Below are 21,613 nucleotides of genomic sequence, written 5' to 3' on the forward strand. Positions count from 1 at the left end.
TTCCACAATCTCTCCAGTGCCGGTAATGACCTCTCCACTCACCCCTCCCCTCCCCCACTGCTGTTTACATTTCTTAATGGATCACAGGCTATCTTTAGGCTTGGAGAGGAACCAGGTACTTTCTTTGGTATTTAAGCAGCTTGCTATTTTGAAATTCCCTTAGAGAACTGTGGGCATTTTTATTTCTGTGTCTTGAAGCATCTCTTTCCCTCTCTGAAGGAGAAGCTGCTTATATAATACCCAGAAGCAGACCCCTGGGAACCGCCGAGCTATTTTATGGATATTTTGCAGAAAAAGAAAAGCAAGTGCTCCTGTGTCATGCGTGCCTCCCACGGGGGTCTCAATTTGAGATATTTGCACAATAGCAGATTCTCAGAAGGATAAATATATACAAATCCATTTTTCAAATGGAGTGGGATCGGTGGGAAGCAGCACCTAGGAGGGTAAGAGCCCACTAATAGCTCAGACTGAAAGAGAGTCTTCAGCGGTTCCAGAGCCAGTACCCAACTGTCTACAGAGCTTGCCAGAGAGACAGCTGCTGCGTGTGGAAGACAGTTTTCCTCAGTTAGATATTTTGTTCTTGTCGATGGCCAACCATGACTCCTGGGGGAAATCGGAGAGAGAGAGAGGAGAAAAGAAGAGTAAATTAATCATATTATTAATCCTTATTGAAAATTCAGTCATGTAACTAAATGTCAACCTGGTGAACTTTCCATGAAACCAGAAGGGTTGTAAAGACAGTTGCGGGGTTTGAAAGTTATGCCAGGTGATAAAGCCATCTAATTTAACCTGCAGATGAAATGACTGACACAATTTCAGATGCATACCTGGAGAAAATAGTAGTGTAGGAATTATCAAATAATCCAGACGCAAAGCTTGCTTTTGAAGGATTGAAAGGGCTTGAATCAGTTTTCTCTGAGAGATGATAGGTTTGTTCTCTGTTCTCTCTTTCTATATCTGTGTCTGTTTATGAAAATAGGTGTATATGTGAAAGATAATCTTTTCTTCACTGTTCTTCTCTTTCTCTCCCTCTCTCTCCATATGTGTGTGATATGCATGTGTGTGTATGTATACACATATCACACCTACAAAAATGTGTAACATTAAGCCCAGGTTGCTGCTGCATCCTAAAATATCAGCTTTCATCCACATTTATCATGTACTTCCAGATCTCCTGACTCTGTAGCACATGCAGTTGATTAGATGAAAGCAGAACGTCTGTTATCTGAAAGATAGTAAAGTTCAGTTTTTGTAACTTATGACTATAGCCAGATTGTGAGTTTCTTTCAAATTTCTAGAAAGGGGTTAATATGGTAGATAATAGTCTTAGTTTCCTCTCTTTTCTTTTCCTTTTTTTTTTTTTTAAAGATTGCTCATTTCTTTTGAAAACGAACAAAAGAATAGTTTGGTACAGTTTCCCAGATTCTCACTTGTTTGGGGCTGAGGACTTCAGGGTCCCTTTGAGCCAGGTTTATTTCATAGATCTACACTGTAGGTCTCCAAAACTAGAAGAAGTTACATGTTTGAGTGCCTAATGGTAGCCCCTATGCCAGACTTTTGATCTATCATTTTTCTGATAGAGTCTCAGAAGTTTTCATTTTCCAATCTGCATGTCCTTCCTGAGTTGGGATGGCAGATGGCCAAAAGGTGTGTGTTTGGGGAAACAGCGGGCTTTTATTCCCCCCCCCCCCCCCCCCCCCCCCCCGCCAATCAGCTATTTGGAGGGTACTCTAGGAACTGAAAATCACAGCTGTGGAGCCAATTTAGAGAGAATATTTCACAGTTGACTTGGGGAAGATGTAGCCTGCCTTCTTGAGCCACTGCGCTTATCTGGCCAATATGGAGCTGAGATGAGGCTCTTCACTCAAGGTTTACATGTCTCCACCGTATCTCACGTCAAATCAAGCACTAGGAGACGAGCGTGTCAATCTGCAGTACTCTCTGGGGAACTTGAGGTCTTGAAAACCCTGGGTCACATTGATCCTTGAGTAAAGGTTGTTGCATGTCTTCTGAGATTTATCAAAATCATGATGACAGTTTTCATTTGACTGTTTCAGACCCTTATTTGTGGATGCACATAAAAGGTGAATGATTCTTGTCCACATGCCAGAGGTTGCTGTCTTTCACATTGCCTTGCACATAGTATGTGCTTGATAAATGTCTGTTGAGTGAAAGCATTGTGGATTTCTTTTGCTTTGGGAGCATGGAAGAATCTACCATGTGATTTTAATTTTTTTAAAACAATGGCTAGTTGAATGAGTTATCTTGGTTTCATGGATATATATTGGAAGTAACGTTGTTCATGTTCTATTCTTTTATAAATAAGGAAATTGTCACAAATAAGACTGAAGGACAGATTCAGGTATTGAACAAAAAGTGTGTGGCAGAATTAGAATTATTAGAGTCCTGAGTTAGGAGTCCATCAAATGTTTAGTATACTGAAGATATTTTAAATAATTATGTTTACATTTTATCTTTCACATTATTTAAAAGATGCTATAGTAGCTGCTATATAGGAATGATAAAAGTAGTAATCTTTTTGGTATGAGAAAATGCATCGTTATCACTTTCCATGTACAAAGAGAGGCCAGGTATATAGTGTCTTATTGGAAACTGGGAAATGAGCTAATAAAATTGGTTTAATGTAGGGGTCAGCAAACTATAACCTATGGGCCTAATTTGACCTAGTACCTGTTTTATGTGCCCGTCAATGAAAAAAAACTAATCAATGGTCAATCTAAGAAAGAAATGGAAAATTTTATTCAAGCCAAACTGAGGATTATAACCTGGGAGACAGTCTCTCAGAGAGCTCTGAGAACTGTTCCAGAGAGGTAAAGGGGGAGGTCAGTATATATGTGATTTTGGCAAGGGGGGTACATGCAATGAAGCACACATCTCAGTAGGAGTTTGCTGCTAGCCACAAGGAAGAGACATCTTAGTTAATGGTTTCAGTGCTTTTGTAAGTGTGGGAAGATGCAAGAATCTAGGTTCATAAAAAATTTCTCCCAAAAATAGCTATCTGAAGTCCTGTTCTGCCGGTTTACCAGAACCGAGCACAGAGTGCCTCATCCTAATCTTTGCCCTGAATTCCTTTCAGAGTGTATTGTAGGTCAGTGACCGCAGTGGCTAATGACTTGATTCTTGCAGAACTGGACGGTGGGCAATGTTCTTTATTTTATAATCCCTTCCCTTTTGGTCTTGATTTCAACCGGTTTGGGAGGCATGTCACGACCAATTTGTTACAGGGCACTAGGAATGCTTATTCCCAGGTCAGGCAACGATTTCATTGATAGGCCACTCAGTGTGCTATTCCTGGAGTAGGGCTTGTTAACAGTAACCAGAAGTGTCTGGACCTCCTGTCTTACTTGCTGTTATGGTCCAGGAAATGGTTCCCTCTTGTTGATTCTTCCCATATCTAGAGTTACCCTATCACAGTAATTGATCTTATAGACCTATGTCTGAGGGTTCAGTCACACATTTGATAATGCAGGAAACAATAATCTTGTAAAAAAAAAAAAAAGGCAGAATACAAGTTAAACAGCTAGTACTATTAATAAGGTCATAAGTAAGTCTTTAAGCAAAGACCATTTATTAGGTGCAGCCCAGCATCTCCCCAGGTTGTCTGACCAGTCTGTTCTGTACCAGTCGCTGTCTTTAAGGGAAATGATATATTGGTATTGTACATAAAGTCCACTGAAGATGTCTGCACATACAAGACAAGTGGTGGGTCCTTGTGACCCCCTTACAGGGTTGAGAAAGGAATGTTAACTACTAAAAAGTTATGTAGCTGATGCCAGAAGGAGAAAAATTGATCTTTAAAGTTGAGCAGGTATTTGTGCCATTGGAGAGGCCTGGTTAACACACAATGCAGATGCACCATGCACATTAGAGGGGCAGGAGGAGGCCGAAGGGCAGAGAAAACGTTTTAGTTTGAAATTTTTCTTGTCTTGCCTTAAAATGCAAATTTTTATTTCATCCTGATCATAAGCCAAGAGCGTTTTTCTGTTTTCAGATGGCTGGGAAAAATATCAAAAGAAGGGTAATATTTCATGATACTTAAAAATTATGTACAATTAAAATGTCTGTGTCCATAAATAAAGTTTTATTGAAACACAGCCATGCCCATTCCATTGCATGTTTTTGATGGCTGCTTTTGCAGCAGCAGTGTTGATTAGTGTGGCCCACGATGCTAAAACATTTCCTATTTGTCCTTCTACAGAAAAACTGTGCTGGCCCTTATGTTATTTGAGGTTTACAGTGGTTCAAAGGCAATGCAACAAAACTGGTGCATTTATGTTGAACTAAAACATAAAGTGAAGTATGAGTCTAAATGAACAAGGCAGAAAATGGAGGCAGAAAGAAGGCAGACCAGGTATCACATGAAAAGGTGCAGAGGCCAGAGAGAGTGTGATGGATTTGGGGAAAAGAGACGTCTTCATTCACTTCATCTGAAGCAGAGCATCAGTGAAGGAGAGTACTGGAAATTATAGGAGTCAGATCATTCATGAGTCACTGATTTATTTAGCAAACGTTTATTGAGATTCTGCTAAGTACCAAGCACTGATTTCAGAACAGGGGTAGTAAAAACACATGTAGTTTATGGTTTAGTGGGATGAGATAGACAAAAAGATAAGTAAACAAATAAAAGATCAAAATAATTTCAGAAAATGATAAGGACTTAGAAGACAAGAGAGAGTAATATTTATGCACATAAGTGTACATCTACGTGCATACATGCACCAGTTAATTTAGATAGGGTAGACAGAGAAGGCTTTTCTGAAGCAATGGTATTTGAGCTGAGACCTCAATAACAAGAAAGAATTGGGCACTTGGAAAGGTATGGGATTTTCTCAGGCAAAAGGAACAGTAAGTGCCAAGGCCCTGAAGTGGGAGTGAAAGTGGAGTGTTGGTGAGATGGAGAGAAGACCAGATGTGGTTATAAGGAGGTCAAGGAGAAAGAGAGTGGGCCATGATGAGATCTGGTCAGTGACCAGATTCTGAAAGATTCTGTAGGCCTCGGTGAAGAACTTTTAGATTTTATTCTCAACGCAGTAAGAATTTATTGTAGTATTTTAAGCAGAGGAGCGCTATAATCATATTAATATTTTAAAAAGATCACCCTCCCTTGAATATTACTGTATCTAAATGGTACCTCAGTGAATCTGACTTAAAGTGAATAGCTATCAAACTTCTAGCTCTAATAATTCATAGGAAAGAGAGGGAAAGAGAAATATGTTTCAAAGACACTAGAGGGATATAATCAGCACAATTCTCATTTTGTCCTGAAACTCACAGGCACTGATGAACTCAGGTGCATGTTGTCATGGTAATAAGAGGCAACAGACATGGGATTTTTTTTGTTTGTTTGTTTTTAAATTTATTTTTAAAATTTATTTATGTTTGTCTGTGTTGGGTCTTTGTTTCTGTGCGAGGGCTTTCTCTAGCTGCGGCGAGCCGGGGCCACTCTTCATCGCGGTGCATGGGCCTCTCACTGTCGTGGCCTCTCGTTGCGGAGCACAGGCTCCAGATGCGCAGGCTCAGTAGTTGTGGCTCACGGGCCCAGTTGCTCCGCGGCATGTGGGATCTTCCCAGACCAGGGCTCGAACCCGTGTCCCCTGCATTGGCAGGCAGATTCTCAACCACTGGGCCACCAGGGAAGCCCCGGGATATGTTTTTGAGGTGGAGTTGGCAGCTCTTGTTTTGGCTGCAAAAAGTGAGGGTAAGAGAAGAAAGAAGGATGACTTCTGAGGTTCTGGTTTGAGCATTAGAGTCAATGATGACATCATTTATGGAGAAAGAATATCTTTAGCGGGTAAATGCCAAAACCACACCTAAAAGGAAGGGGTATCCACTGAAGATAGACTGACTGGTGGTAAGGTCAAGAGTAGACTAGGTGGTTGAGTCTTGGAGTCAGGGAGTTGGAGGTGAAAGACCATGGTGGTGATTCTGATGAGATGCTGAGCACATTGACTCAATTAATGAAAGTTTGAATGGAGAGAAGGCAAGGGATCTAGAGTATATTTTGGAAGAGGAATCAACGTGACTTAATTGGAGGTGGGAAGGAAGGGAGAAGGAAGACTCTATAGTGCCTTCAGGTTGATGGTGAGCATATACTAAATGATGGGCAGCTTCAGTCAGGGCAGAACAAGTGTTGGAGGAAGACATTAGAAGTCCAGCTTTGACCACCTGGTTTTGAGATAGATGCCTTTAATAGGGATGTCCTGTAGAATTAGATATATGAGTCTGAAGCTTAAGGGAGAGAGATGAACAAGAGCCTTCAGTAGTGTCAGTGTGAGCAAAATTGCCCAGAGAACTGGTAAGAAGAAGAGAAAAGAGAGCTGGACATAGGGTGTTGGGAAACACCAGTGTTTCCAGCTTAGACTGAGGAGAACAGAGTGTGGGGGAAGATTGAAAGGTGCAAGAGAGGAGGACCATGGGAGAGGAATGTTGTAAAACTAAGGCAGAAAAGAGTTTTAAGGAGCAGGGCACTATAATCAGTGTCAGATACTGCAGAGATGTTCATTAGATTTGGACTGGAAAGTATGCATCACATTTAGCTGTTAAGAAGCCACTGTTAAATTTTTTAGCAAGATCACAGTCAGTGGAAGGCAGAGCTACATTGGTATAAGCAGTTAATGGGAGTTCAGAAAATGGAAACCAAGATACTTTATCCAGCCAAAAATTAGGTGAAAACCAAGTAGAAATTAGGAAGATCAAAAAGAAAAGAAAAAAAATGTGCTGTCAAATACCAAGCATCTATTTGAATTGTTAGAACTTTCCCTCTATTGCCGTTAGTAATCATGAGTTTTACTTTAATTTGCTTTATGGAATTAGACTGTTCATATGAAAGTTTTATGTTATAAATCACAGTTTACAGTTTATAACTGGGAACATATTGGAAAGAAATCTGTAGCCAGACCTTTATAATTCAAAAGTAACCTCTATCTATTAAATTCATATATATATATTTGTTGCTTAAAGAAAAGCCTACCAAAAATGTAGTGGATGAAGAATTCTATGTGCCAAAGATAGTAGATGTTTGGACCATGATATAGAGTTGGTTTTTGAGTATATCATATATTTGTTCTGGTCTGATTGCTTAATTAAGAGCCATTTATTTAATAAAGTGGAGAAGGTAGATTGGAAAATTTAAAACAACATTTTTATACACATACGAATACCTTGCATAGAGCTAGTTTTTGGAATGAATAAATGGTTAAATTTATTATATATGATCATGTATAAATAAATGATTATGTGTATAGATAAGCTTATTGGAACCTTTAGTTCTATTCATAGAAAGTTATTATTTTCAGAACTTAATCAGGTGGTTTAAAACCTTCTATAATTTACTCATGTAAAAGCTCTCTGATCATTGGACTTTCTGGAGGAAAAGTAAGTTGTTCTTTGTGTGTTTTGTTTAAACTTTGTGCAGTTGTTGTTATTTCCTGGATTTCTATTTGCCTGACACAAAATGACAGTTTAGTCAATTAGCCAGTACATTGGTTGATGGGTTAGTTAGTGAATTAATCAATTAATTAACTGATTAGATATTTTTAAATATAGTGTTAATTAATTGGTTTGTCATCCTGTGGGCCTTTTGAGATAGAAATGTAGGCTGGTGCAAAAGCTACCTCAAAGATTCTGAAATCCAGAAGTTCCACATTTCTAAATTAAGATCCAATTTAATTTGATGAGAAGCTCTGAAGTTTGAGGCGGATTGGTGTACGTTGTCAAGGAGGAAAGTTTGGCCTTGCGGTCTTCATGCATAAGCCTTGGTTAAAGGTACTGAAGTTTGATATGAAAAGGAAATTACCTCCTAAGACTAACAGCATCATGAGTTACTCTCATTTTCAAGCTTATGGAAAAGTTGTTCTCAAGGCATTCATATGTATTTCACATATCTTATTCTCCAGAGTGTAGGCAGTAATCTTAGATCTTGAATCTTGATTTCTTTATAGACCAGTACTGACCTGATTTGTGGGGTTGGAGGAGTTATGATGACATGCATAACTGCCGTTATACTTTATTGCATGAAAAGAGCATTGTCCAAGACCTACCCAAAGTGGAATTATAAAAAAATATGAACAGTAAGAACCAAAACAGCTTAAATGTTCCTTATTTTTGTACAGTCGTTGACTGTTAGATTAGAGTCAATCAAATTTTAGGCTTTTTAAAAGCAGGCTGCAGGAACCACCCCCTCCCCAATCACGTTTTATTACAAATGTTGCTTTCCATGTTATCCACGAGAACAGCCTACTGGATCAAAAGAAATAATATTGTGTCCATGGCAGTGGCTGTTTTATACAGCAAAGCACATAGTACAAGCTTGTTGATAGCTAGAATTTGACTGCTCTTTTAGTTCTCCCTCTCTCTTTCTCCTTTTTTTAGTAGACAAATCTCATTGGAGTCTCCAAATGCTTATTTTATTTTGCTTTCTGATGCTCCTGTCTTTACTTATTCAGTGAGTTCCTTACAGAAAGTTGCTTGCCCGAGTTGATTTAATTCATATCATATGAAAACTATTCTTGTACTTTTATGAAATTGATTCTGTTATTCACAATATATTTTACCATTCTTATAACAATAAAATGACGGGATATTTTTGGACAGACTGTATGGTTCATATGAAAAAGAGCTAGGGAAAAAACGGTCTTTTTCAGAAAAATATCACTGGAGTAGCTAGCCATTTCAGAGCTGTAAATCACTTAGGAGAACATTTAGTTTAACCTCCTAAAGGAGAAAATTTGGGCCTAAAGCAATGAAACAAGTTGTGAAAGCATCCATAAAACCTGTTGTATTGCTTAAATGAAACTAATCATAAGACATTAAATTGAATGTTAACTCTATATTTTGAAAAAAGAAAATTAACACTATATTTAAAAATCTCATCTTGTGAAAAGAACTATAAGCAGTCTGAAATGAAGTAAATTATAACCAAAATTTCTTAATAATCAATGAATAGTAATAATAGTTAATAATAATGTCTTTTAATTATTCCAGGTAAGCATTTCCTCTTAAGAAGTATTAGACACTTGAGAGGTTATTTTGCAATGATATTTATTTTTCTTCCCCTTTAAAGTTCCTCCACATAAAAAATAATTAAATGCAATTAATATATGTAAAGTTCTTTTATTTTTGGTGACATTTTTTCATAAAACCCTCTAGGACTCATTTGCAAAGCTGCTTTGAAGTTAATTTCAGGCAGGTCTTCCTGATTTGTAGTTGTGGTGAATTATTGTTAAACTGAAAGAAAAATATCTGAAAAACCCAAATCATCCAAACTTACCATTTATTTTATCTTTTCTTTAAATTGGTTTACTTTAAACCAGGCAAGTGATACTAAGTAGTTCAAGTCTCTCATAAATTAAACAGATGTGATGAAAATCTTTCTATGAATTAATATAGGATACAGCAGAATTGCTGTTTAATAATCCAGGTGTCTTCACCCAGAAACAGTATTAAGATACCTATCACCTCATTAAAATGTCCCTACAAATAAAAACCTCTTCTTGAGTGTTCTTTTCCTTTTAAACTGTCATTTGCATAATTGGGGGAAGGGTATTTTCATTATGCAAATGGTTCTAAGGCTCAAATCAGAGGAGTTGCTTAATTGTCAGTGAATAGGTCAGTTTATACCTCCTCATTCATATTTGAAGTTTTAGTTGAAACCACTTAATGGCACAAGTGGCAAGCTTCTGTCTTGTAGCATAATTTAATTGATTGTGACCAGGATGTCAGGTTTACTTTAAACTTTCTATGCGTGTGTATTTGTGATTGACAACCAGCCTTTGTTGCCTGGTTAGAAAGGTAGAACTTCTTTTATGTCTTAAAATTATAAGGTCATTTTGAAGATATGTGTAATTCAGGGCAAGGCAGTTGACAACCCTGCCAGTGTCTCATTTCTAGAAATACAGTAAAATTCAGTAAATAAATGCTTTGATGATCTTGGAAGAGGGACTCGTATTGTACAATAGAATGTAAAACGCTTTACATAACACATGTACTCTTTTCAGATGGTTCATTATTAACAAGGAGTGTGTCTAATGAGCATTTTAGCTTCTTACTTAGAAAATATACTCAACTCTCAGTTATAGGCTTTTGGACTCTAGTTTGTGGATTATCTGTAACAAAATGTTAATCCCAGCCATGATTCTGAGTCAATTCCTTTGCTCAGGAATTGTAATTCATTTTTAATATTAGCCTTAGGGGTAGAAACGTGATTAGAAATGCAGAATAATGCTTCCATTCGAAACCAATTAAAACAACTTCTGATTCTCCAACTTAATGGATAATTCACAGCACTGCATTTCTCCATTAGGATAGATTGAATTTGATGTATTGAAGGATGATTTAAGACTTAGTCACTGAAATATATTTTAAGAAAACATTTAATTTTAGTTTTTACTGATGAGGAAAATTCTTAGTTTTGTGCGTCATTTGAAATATACGAAATTGCATTATGTCTTGGCAAAAGAAAAGTTCAGTTTCTGTTTTTGATCTGTTGCAAAAATGATGTTTCATGTAAACTGTACTATATTTGTTTTAAGCTAGCTATTTGTTGCCGTGCAATAAAGTATCATTTTACAGTATATAGAGAAACCATCACTTACAAAAGTTATTTATTTGTGGCAGTATTGTATAATCTGGTACTTTTTTTTATTTCAGGCAGGGATAAAAAACACTGTTGAAAAGAAGATGGTTAATGGCATATTCTGTAAAGTCTTATTGCATTTGCTAGATTCATTGGCTTTACTTTTTAGAGACCTTAGTGTTTAAAACCAAAGATGGGAAATGTTACTACTCTTTGAATAAGTACATGGCTTATTATTTGGTTATGAGTAGGTACCTTAGTAGGGAAATAAAACTTGATATATAAAAAGATTTTTAATAGTCTTCCAAGCTTGCAGACTGTGTTCCTTTCAGGCAGTATGCTCCACTGGGTTAGAAGGGACTTGCGTTGTTGAATGTCAAAGAAAAGCTTTTCTTCCACTCTGCAGCCCACTTATACGAAAGGAATGTGGGAAGGGAGCCTGTCAGATGTACTTTAAAATTAAGTAAAAAGAATTCTGTTTAACCATATTACTCATCTAGACCTTATTTCTTAACTGACCTTTCTTTCCAGCTGTTTTCCTAGGATAATTGGAATACTGAGTCAGGAAAACTACATTAATTCATTCATTTAAAAAAATTAAAAGGTATATATGTCCATGCCACTCTCTCACTTCATCCCAGCTTACCCTTTCCACTCCCCATGTCTTCAAGGGAATTCCCTGGTGGTCCAGTGGTTAGGACTCGGTGCTTTCACTGCCGGGGCCCAGGTTCAATCCCTGGTCAGGGAACTAAGATCCCACAAGCCACAAAGCGCGACCAAAAAAAGAGTCCATTCTCTACCAAACGTAAAATAGATAGCTAGTGGGAAGCAGCCGCATAGCACAGGGAGATCAGCGCGGTGCTCTGTGACCACCTAGAGGGTTGGGATAGGGAGGGTGGGAGGGAGATGCAAGAGGGAGGAGATATGGGGATGTATGTATATGTATAGCTGGTTCACTTTGTTATACAGCAGAAACTAACATATCATTGTAAAGCAATTATACTCCAATAAAGATGTTTAAAAAAAATAAGTTGCAAAGGGATTCATAAGCAGATAATGACAAATAAATAGAGAAATATTAAACATGAAAAAAAAATTAAAAGGTCAAGAAAACGTCCACAGTGCAGATCATTAAGAAAAAAATAAAACCAAAAAAATGTCTTTAAACAAAAGTTCTAGAAAGGAAGTTGGTTTTGGTTCTGTTTTCCTTTCAACTGGAACTCTGTGAGTCTCTTTGCTGCCTCAGTGTTTGCACAGCAATGTGCTATGGATTCAAGGGCTTTCTTCTGTAGTGTCTTTTACTGTTTCCACAGGCAGTGTGTATAATTTCATAGAAAGATCTGTTGAATGCTGGGAATGGTCTGTGGAGGGTAGAAAACGTCTAAAAGTTGTAAAGAAGATTTGTCACCCACTCCCTGGGTATCAAATATATTCATTTTATTAGTTTGCCAGTCAAGAGAATGCCAGTTTTTTATTGAAACCTGTAGGACATTCGCTAGGAGCACTGTTGAATAATACTTATAGAATGTTACTCTGTTTCCACCATTTTGGACTTTTAAAATGTGGGTTTTTTTGACTTCTAAGAAGGCAAATGAGAAGATAATGTGTAGTATAGCAAACTTTTACCTTAGTGCTATGTTTCTGATATGCTTAATTTAAAAAAACATTAATCTTCCCTTCTTTTGATCTATATGGATGTGCTTGCTGACAATGAATGCTCATCCTTATCCGAACTGCTGAAATCTTTAATGAATTGTGGTAGGATGTAATAGAGCGGATGCAAACGCAAACCATTGAGCCTAGACTAGCTTTTTTAATCCTAAAGGACCTGAAGTCTTGGGTTCCCTCCCAACTTTACTGTCCTTTGAGCCCACCCGGGAGTCCTGGAATTGTGCATTCAGATCCCAGATATGTTATGGCCAGGCTAGCCAGGTTAATATACTTACTAAGATTTTTACAAAAATGTAAGAGGAACCGGATGCCCGATACTTTTTAGAAAACTTTTGGTCAGTTCAGCAGTAGAAGAGAATGTGCATACCCTTTTCCATTCTTAATCTGTCAAAATTGCTAAGTAGACTGGAGCTTGTTTCTTTACAAGTATTTCCTTGCCCTTTTTTTAATTTTATTTTTAAAGCATATTTTTTTATTGTGTGATTTTACTTGATGAAAATGCTGAAGTATGGCATTGTCTGAAAGTAAAACAATGCAGAAAAGTAAAAAGAAGAAACTTTAAAAATCAGCCATATTCCCAGAACCTACATCTAACTGATATCAACATTTAAGTGGTATGTGTTCTTCCAGAGAAATGCATTTTTATTTACTTGTATGTACTTGTGCACATACTGGAGCATAGGTACATGATATATTTAACTTTATGTAATGAGTCACTTATTTATACAGCACTCCATATTCCTTCTTTTCACCTCATATTCTGTTATGCTTTTTTGGTCAATAAAAAATTTCAAAAATACAATTTCATGTTTGTGCAGTGCATGATTCTGTTTAATACATTTTAATTCATTTATTCATTCTCCTGTCATTGATTCCTTGCAGTTTTATAAATAATGGAAGTGCTTGCATTGTGAATATCATTATTGCCCTGCTTTAACATACATATTTCCATTTCTTTCTGCCTTATTCCTCCATTGCCCAGAATGACTGTGTCTGTTTGTCTGTTAATTTCAGGATCACATATATAGACTTAAGTCCCAAAGGCATTTCCCAGCTTTCAGTTAAAAGGATAAGCCTGTCGACTCTGTGAAAAGATTTTAAACCTGAGCATTTCCAATTTAAGGAAAAACGCTCACAGAAGTTAATTTTGGTGGCGCATATTTAATCTTTTTTTTTTTTTTTTTTTGTTTGCGGTACGCGGGCTTCTCACTGTTGTGGCCTCTCCCACCGCGGAGCACAGGCTCTGGACGCGCAGGCCCAGTGGCCATGGCTCATGGGCCCAGCAGCTCCGCGGCACGTGGGATCCTCCCGGACCGGGGCACGAACCTGTGTCCCCTGCATCGGCAGGCGGACTCCCAACCACTGCGCCACCAGGGAAGCAAGCCCCTAATCTTTTACTTTATTTGGCTGTTAATTTATGAATGCAATGCATGCATAGGCAAAACAAAAGTACAAAAGTATATATGTATCCAGTTCTCTGTATATATGTTGCTAGTTATTTCTGTTCATTCTTTTTTCAGTCTACCCCTCCCATACCATCCTGTGTTAACTTTTATGTTAATATTTTGATGCTTATCATTCCATACTTTAGTGTAGGCTTATATAAATAAATAATGAAATAAGATGTCCCACTCCCAGAAAAAAACATTCTGGTGCCTTATCATACCCATTATTTTCTAACGTACTCCACTTAAGCATGGTTAAATGTATGTAACTATTTCATTCTTTTTACTGCACGTAATACAATGATTCTGCTTATATGAGTTACCTCAAATGGTCAAATTCATGAAGACAGAAAGTAAAATAGTGTTTGTCAAGGGCTGGGGAGAGGAAGGAATGAGGAGTTGCTGTTTTAAAGGTACAGAATTCTTAGTTTGGGAAGATGGAAAAGTTCTGGAGATGGATGGTGGTGATAGTTGCATGAGAATGTGAATGTATTTAATGCCACTGAACCATATAGTTAAAAATAGTTAAAATGGTAAATTGTATGTTTTGCATATTTTACCCAAAAAATTAATAAATAAACATACATAAACGAGCACTTGAAGAAAATAGCACATAATACACCATCGTGCCCCAGGTGAGGTTCAATCTTTCCACCTTTTTTGGGCCCACTGGCTCCTGGTGTGTTTTACTTCTGTCAGCCAATACCTGCTTCTCTCTGAAGGGCTTGGCTCCAGCAGCCAGGGCTGCTTTACACCCGCCTTGGGAGTAGCCCAGAACCAGCGACTGACAGTTGCAGGGGGCTACCTGTGACAACACTGAACACGACCCCGGCAGTCTCCAGAACTTTTCTATGTGACGGAGCCAGTTACCTGCTGTGGGACGCTGCTTAAAATTGCACAGTGGCCTCCCTCCCTTCCCTGTCCCCCTCCCCTAGCTGTTTTTCCCAGGAGCACTTCCTAATGAATCATTTTTGTACAAATCTCATCTCAGAGCCTGTTTCTGGGGGACTCAGTCTAAGACATAGAGTGTGTATATGTTTTCTTCCCTGACAATGGACATTTAAATAGTTTATACTTTTGACTCTTACAGCCTTTTCTTCATCATTCAGACTTGTACACACATCTTTACATATGGTTGTTTTCCTTTGTTGGAGATGCATTCTAACATTGAGATAGCTGAGTAAAAGAGTTGATGTAGTTTTTAAATTTTAATAAACAGAGCCGGAAGAAAATCCAGAAAATGATGGCAGAAATTCATACCCCTTCCAGCAATGGATGAGTGTGCCTGCCTGTTTTCCTACACATTAACCACATTGGGTGTTAACAGTTCTTAAAAATTTTCTTCATCTAATGAATCAGAAATGGTTTTGGTTATAATTTGTATTTACCTGATTCCTAGAGTAGTTGGACCTCCTTTCATATATATTTCATTTTTCATATCAGATTGGTTTGCCATTAGTTTTGCTATTCACGTTATCTTCGTGAATTGGCAGTCTATTCCACGTTGGGTGTGCTGTCTCTTTCTTATCAATTTGTAGACTATCTTTGCGTTGGGATATCTTAATTCTTTGTCTCCATGTATATTGAAACTATGTTCTTCCAGCTGTCGTTTGTTTGGCCTTTGTACTGAGGATGTTTCCTTAGAAACATCCTCGGTTTGGGAACCGTGCCTGCCCATTTGCTCCCCAGGGTATTGATGTACACATTTGTGAATCATATGCATCGTTCCTATTTGGGTCAGTGTGCACAACTTGAGTAAGTGCAGACCATCCTATTTATAGGCTTACGCTTTAGGAATTCCCACAACAAAGCTTTTAGCATGAGTCCTGCAGGCTGTCCCACTTACAGCTTTGTGCTTCACATCAACACATGAGAGGAGGAAAGGGATCAGAGGCCTGGCTGTCCAAGTGTGTGGTTATCAGGCACTTGTGAGAAAATGAGCTTCCATCCGAAAACGTGAGAGGATCAACTCCACTGTGCCATACGTTTCAACTCATTTACACCCTTCCACAGACACATGAGCTCCCAAGTTAAATTTTAGCCTCGAATTATCTGTTGTGATAGTTTATATTGATTACATGATCAGCTGCACATGGGCACAGGCCCAGACACGCACCCGCCCTACCCTGTTCCATCCCCTCCCTTGATTAACCTGAGCAAAGAAATAGAAACGTTCTTTCTTCCACTTTGGACTCCTTTTTGCCTTTCAACTTTTATTTCCTTTCTAACCCATTTATTAATTTTTCCATATTACTGTGCCTCTCTGCTTATTTTTAATAATTAGAAGTATAAAAATATTTACTTTTCAAAACAAATCCATGTCTACATAATTAACAGACATTTTTGCCATGTACATTTTTTTCCTTTGGAATAAAGTGTTAAAAATACAAAATAATACATAAGCAAAGAATAATTAAACTAAATGATATTTAAACGATGGATTTCTGTATCTAGTTTGTACCCCTCAATGATAGTATAATTAAGTGACATGGTCCCAGGTTTATGGAGATAGTCTTTTAAATCTCCAGATTCCTGAAAGCTTCTTTGGCCTTGGGGTTGTCGAACTTGCTTTTTTATTGATCTTTACATTTCAACTTATGCACCTAAAGTTTTCTCCCCGCATCACAGGAGAGGAACAACCCCGTGATACACGTATATGTTTCCTAATTAAAGCTTAAATCTAGTTCCCAGTAATTGCGCTTCTGAAATGTTGGAACCACAGGGTGAAATATTTTTAACTTTTTCCATCCATCACATTGGTTTTTAGGTTTCTAGTAATGTCAGCCAGAAAAATATCTGCATTAGGAGCATTTCTTCATAGAGACTGCTACTACATTTCTTAAATGGGTAAGTTAGTATTAAAGATATCACTGGAATTTATCCCAAAATGTAACTGAATTTTTTATCGGTTTTAGGGTACAGTTCTTAGTTGTTCAGTTCAGATATGAACCATAGGAAGTAAAGAATGTAGCACAAGTTGGTGTCAGAACAGCAGTAAAATTTTACAAAGGAATTCTGTCTTTTAGAACGTCAAACCCTTTGCCCAGAGATACTGTCCGTTCGGTATTTTAATGGACAGCTTCTTGGATATGTGAACTAGGATGGCAGTGCTAGGTGAGAGCATATGGAGTGTTACTTTTTGGCAACTATTTCATTATTTCGAAAATGAATAAAAAATCTCCTGCTTGGATACCTAATAGAGTTGGCTCTTCTGCTGCTTTATGGCTATTTGGGCAAACCTCTAGTTCCTCCTTTAAAAATTTAGTCATGGTATTTTATATTCCTCCCCAAAGAAGTACTATATTTGTTTTAAATAGGAAGAAATGTTTTGATTCTATTTCTTCACTCTTTTTCCTTTTGTGTAACACAACTTTTATGAAACTAGGGCTATTGTCTTAACATGACAACAACGAAGGCCACAGCTTTTTGGATGAACGATGATAAAGTGATACAATAGCAAATGATAAACAAATGTTAGGCTTTAGTCTGTGCCTGGTGTTTTGCCCAGCACTTTATAAAGCATTACACCATTTATTCCTCATAACACCCATGTGCACAGGTAGTATAGTTATCCTTGTTTTATAGATGTGAAGAGAAAAACTTTAATAGGTCAGGTAACCTGGTCAGACTAATAATGTACCTTGGCTAATAAGGTAAAATTCCACAATTCCTTATTTGGAGTTTAGGACTTTTGGAACTATAAATTCTTTAGAAAGACAATGTTAATGCCTTTTTGTTCTTGCACTAACTCAAGCTAACTGCTCGTTACTAGATCCTCTGCTTTTCTTGTGCAAGGAAATGGTTAACACCGTTGACCTTGAGCAGGAGCCATTGTAAATGACAAAAAATGGTGAAATCCATAAACTTCTAAGCAATGAGTTATAGCTTTGTAATTCCTTTGTACTATTAGTCCTGTTTAATAAACCTTGTCTTCGTCACACAAAGGCAAACTTAAACCTAGCTATGGGTCATAATGTCTACAGTTCCCAGTGTGAATGCTTAAATGTTTGGGTTTTATTTATAGGAGCCTGAACATGTACAGTGTTTCAGTATTTATGGAAAGGTGCTCACTGTGGGTTTGAAAATGGAGTCTTACATGTCAATAATAGTAAGTCTTCGTGTTCTTTGGGCGCTTGATGAGAGAGGCTGAGAATCTTGCTCAGAGGGGATCTGGAGCCACAGCAGTTAAGCCAGGACAAGGCAAGGGTGAGAGGGAGTCCTTCTTGTGTGTTATATATATTTGCCGTGGCAGCCAAAGTTTGGGAGTCCCTCTTCTCCCTGTTAACAGGAGAATTTGGGGCCAGATATGTAGTTGGAGGTTTTGTCCCTTCTATTAGGAATCGAGTTACGTTGATTTCTTTGGTGAACTCACTTGGCAGGTGACATATATTATGGTTTCATTTCCTATCCGAGAAACTAATGTTAGTAGTATAGATTTATGTCACAGGATATGATCTGTTATTAGATTACTTTTGTCTTTGTTGTGGAATCAAGGTTATTGTAAAGTGCATCATTCTATTGGCTGTGAATTAGCTAAGGCATATTGTCATGGTTGATGGCCATGAAAGCTTTCAGCTTAGTCCTCTCTTCTGACTGTTGGTCCTCTTCTGTTGCTACCAAGATTCATCTCCTTGTGGGGTTGTGGCCTCTCAGTAATCATAAAAATCAGAATACAGAAGACAAAAACAATTTGGCTTACAGCACATTCACAGATTTTATTGGCCTTTTACCATTTCTTTCTCTATAGAAGTCTTGCAGTGCCCCAGATCAAACACACTTGGAAAGAAAAGCTTTCACAAAGATAATCACTAAACTGAGTATGTCCATTGATTCCATTTTCCTTCCACACTGAACTCTAGTGCCTGCATCCAGCCATCATTTAACACATATTTATCAAGTGCTTCCAATACATCAGGCATGCCATTGGTTCTGGAAACACCATGGTGACTAAGGCTGACAAGATCCCCTTGCTCTCAGAGCTCATATTCTCATGAGGAGAAGACAGATCATATCATATAAACAATCGGTATCAAGACAATTTCAGATGGTAGTAATTCAATAGAGATAACAAATGCATAGTGTACATAGAGAGTGATGGGGCTGCGAAAGGGGTTTATTGTAGTCAGGGGAAAACTGTCAGAGGAGGTGACATGACCTGAAATCTGAGTGATGAGAAGGAATCAGATGTAAAAATTCTGGAGGAAGAGATTCCAAGCAGAGGGATTCTAAGGCTGCCATGGAAGGTTGTGTAGTATGTGCAGTGAACAAAGGCATCTGGCCAAGGCAGAAGTAGGGGCTGAAATTTCATGCTTCTCTTACAAAGTTATGCTATCAGGCAAGGGGCTACATCTTCCCAGAGAACATCAGGACTTTTTAAAATTTTAACCACAAAAACTGTTCCTCTTGCCAAGCCATGTACCTGAGGGGACCATGTCCACCAAGGGGGTATGTATGTGAGTTTTGTTTTGCTTTGTTTTGACCAAAGACCACTTTATAGGCTATAGTTTTGAGTGAATTAGGTGTGTAAAGTTGACTTCTTAGAGCTTAATTAGATTGTAAGATTACTATTGATATATCATTGCAACGGATGTATAATAAAGCTTTCAAATATGATACATTCATCAGGGAATGTTGAAAAGCTTCTTGTGAGAACATAGCAGGTTGGCAAACTGAAGTACCTAGTATTGCAAAACACTGATACCATCAGTAAAATCTGAAGTGGAACAAGTACATTGTCATTGACTGAATGAATCAGGATTCAAATGCATTGTATTTTGTGAAAAGCATGTATTAGATTGTAGGACTTAGGAATTATTTACTGGTGTTTGATGCCATCTCAGAAAACCATTCATTTCCCCCCCAAATGATCATGAGCTTTATAAGAGGAAGACCCTGACAAATATTTTTGGACTTAACGTTTCTGAACATCACAGAATTTGAATTTGACAATGGTTTTTGGAGAAAGGTAGAATAAAGCATGGGGTCTTTTAGGCTTAACAGAAGAGGAGAAGATTGTAGTAATCTGCTCTTAGCTCTAGGGAAAAGAAATGAAAAAAAAAAAAACAAACAAACAAACACTGAATTCAGTGAGTCTTAATTTTCTCACTCTTCCTTCCCCCTTTCCCTAACTGTATTATAAAAGATCTGGCCCAATAAGGGAGTCTGCTTAAGGATTAGTTCCCTATTCACATAAGGAAGGTGATAGCTTGGGCAGGCCTGTGTTCTGAATTTTAATGGATTCCCCTCCCTTCCATCCCCCCCCCACCAACCGGGTGAGGAGAGGTAAGAAACAAATGGGCCAAACAGACTAAACAGTACAATAACCCTACAGAACCCTGTTACATAAAGAGAAAGAACCCAGATTAGATACTTCAACGTGAACAGATGTGGCTGGTTAATTCAGCTGCCCTGACCAAGCGATTAAGGGAATTAAACCTGGCCTGTTTCATTACGCTGAGTATCCTTATACCTACTCTTCTTTCGAGATACAATGCTGCTTGGAGTCTAAGAGTTATCATCCGAGACCAGGGTGAAACCAAACATTATCAATCCCAGATGTGACATTTCACCTTTTCCCTTAAATAAATGCATTTGTGAACGTAGGAAGCTTCTGCAGAGTCTACCTAAATTAATCCCTTTTTAAAAGGGTACGCAAAAACTGTTACAGGTTTGCTTTGTGATTTAGCTGTCTATTAGAAGGGTCTAAAATTTATATAAACCATCATTATACAAACCTGTTCTCTAGCTTTAATGAAAGACTTTCTTGCATGTAGTTTACACTATATATATGAAGTGTGTAGATGGTTTAAACGTTTTTCCAGCACATACTAGAGTCTCACTGAATGTCTTTAATTAGTGAATGTAAGAATGACAGGACTAATCTTTTGGTTTCCTATGATATTTTGAAACTCTAAATGTTTTTGTTTTTTTAAGTGGTTGGGAAAAACAGAATCTTTTCTTCAAAATGCCACACTTTTCTAAAATGTGATGGCAATATAGGGAACACAGTTAGTTCTTTTTAGTTATATCCTTGCCGAGGACAACATTTATGATCATTTTTTAGAGTTAAGTAGGGGTAGTAAACATTCTTTGCACAATGATATTTTAGCATGCAGGTGTTTGGCTGAGATTCCAACCTAGAAATCACTTTTTAAGCATAGGTATTTCTTCAAAGAGCATATGAAACGTCATAATCATAGCATACTAATACATTTTATGTTATATCTACCATTTATTCATACACTTCCCAGGATTACTGGATGGTCTTCTTTGTAAATTCTTTGAATTCTTTGTAAAATAAGCTTGGAAAACTGTTTAGCCATTACTTAGAAAATTGTCATTATGTAAGATAATAACATGATTTCTGTAAAGTATTTGCACCTTGTAGTTTGTTTCTTTGTTTGACATCTTGCCATCTGTGTTTTCATGGTAAGGATACCAGCATGTACCATTGTGCACCTATTCCAAGTGGGTAAATCAAATCATTATGCTACAAGGACAAGATGTAAGGTTTTTGGTTTTTTCCCCCTCTGATTTGAATAGACTCACTGCTTCTATAGTCTGCAGTGTTGAGTCATCATGGTACTAACTCCAAATATATCAAGCCATTTCCCTTTCTGTCTCTCTTGTACCAATTTACTTTTCCCTCTTCTGCCCTGAGTAATCCTCAGAGGCTCACAAAGTGAGGAAAATTCTAGTGTTGGAATAGAGATGGAGCCCTCCTGTCTGCTGTCCTTACCTGAAAAATCATTAGTGTGCACTGTTAATCATATTGACAAATGCCATTTCTTATGATAGTCTCTTTAATTTCTGTTTGTTTGTTTGTTTGTGCATGTATTAGAAAGGAGCTAGGACCCAAAACAAAAGAATTCCTAATTATGTGGGTAAAATACAAAATGAATGC

This window comes from Grampus griseus (assembly GCF_964374135.1).
Source record: "Grampus griseus genome assembly, chromosome: 3".
NCBI lineage: Eukaryota > Metazoa > Chordata > Mammalia > Artiodactyla > Delphinidae > Grampus > Grampus griseus.